We start from the raw sequence: 1,163 nt of genomic DNA, 5'->3' as shown, positions 1-1,163 counted from the left end.
CCCCCCCTATTATATATATATATATATATATATATATATATATATTATACCCTCATTGGGGGCTGAGCCCCTGTAAAATGAAAATCCTAGAATCGCCCCTGCGCGATATATTTCACAAAGTTTGCCTACTCTTCTACTACATACTCGAAAGTGTGTACTTTTTCTTCCCCAAAAGTAGGCAAATTGGGACGCAGCATTTGTCCCGTGCTTCACAGCTACGATGCGCTTGATGTCTCATTGGAGGCGGTGGCTGTCAATCATTTTCACGCAGTGGTGTGGGGCGGTGCTAATGTGGAAGCAACTCACGCGAGTCTTTGAACGTGCATTTTAATCAGGTAAATACTCCTTGGTCATTTCAAACTGTCCAGATAGAAACTATTTCTCAAAAAATGTGTAGCCCCTGATGGCATATTACACACTTAGTTCATAAAGTCCTTTAAATTAAGTCCATCCAATTTTCTCAACACGCACATGGATAAACGAGAAAAAAGTGGTAATTTGTTAGGCTAAATGTAACGTTAGTCATTCAGAAGTAACACATTTAGTTTAAAGCCAATGTTTTGGCACTATGTGCCTCAGACTGATATTATTACATTAATTAATGTCTGCTAGAAATAGTCTAGAAATCTACAACGTGTCCTTAAATTGTATAAACGTTTGTTCAGAGGTTGTTGTTAATCTCGTTCCGGGGTGAGCTGTAACACCAATTGAAGGCATCGTTTTAAATTTTCTGCATAAATTGACTGCGCTTGTTAAATGCATGAATTAATGATGAAATCATTACATTGATTCATTATGGTTTACCCCATACCATCCCCATTTCATTTTATAAAATTAATTCAGTTTGTAAATAAATAGGAAATAACATAGGTTGTTAGCGTATGTTATTTTTTAACACTGACTAGCAACTCTAAAAATATAAGAGCATATGTGTATTTGTCACTGTAACAACTACTGTAAATGTAGTATGTGTAAACACTTGTGTTTTTTTCAGCTAAGACATACCAATATTTCCATTTAACATAATAGGCACTAATTTGAAATGAAAACCTAGCGGAGATGTTAAATCAAACTTAACAAGAAAACCTGCTGCTTCAGATGATACCAGTTTTGTCATTTAACATTGATCTGCATCATCACAAATTAAATTCTAAACCAGACAC

General features: G+C 35.3%; 1 protein-coding gene across 1 annotated transcript in view; it reads left to right on the top strand.

Moving 5' to 3' along the window:
• The first annotated feature begins 254 nt into the window (after positions 1-254).
• The window catches only part of LOC107710749 (uncharacterized), a 43,574-nt gene continuing 42,665 nt past the window's right edge, over positions 255-1,163 (top strand). The window contains exon 1 of the mRNA XM_016515591.1: positions 255-335. The gene's annotated coding sequence lies outside the window, so the exon portion shown is untranslated. The remainder of the gene's footprint in view (positions 336-1,163) is intronic.

The sequence above is a fragment of the Sinocyclocheilus rhinocerous genome, unplaced genomic scaffold (assembly GCF_001515625.1).
Source record: "Sinocyclocheilus rhinocerous isolate Xijiao unplaced genomic scaffold, SAMN03320098_v1.1 scaffold2071, whole genome shotgun sequence".
NCBI lineage: Eukaryota > Metazoa > Chordata > Actinopteri > Cypriniformes > Cyprinidae > Sinocyclocheilus > Sinocyclocheilus rhinocerous.
This window is presented reverse-complemented; position numbering and strand designations above follow the sequence as displayed.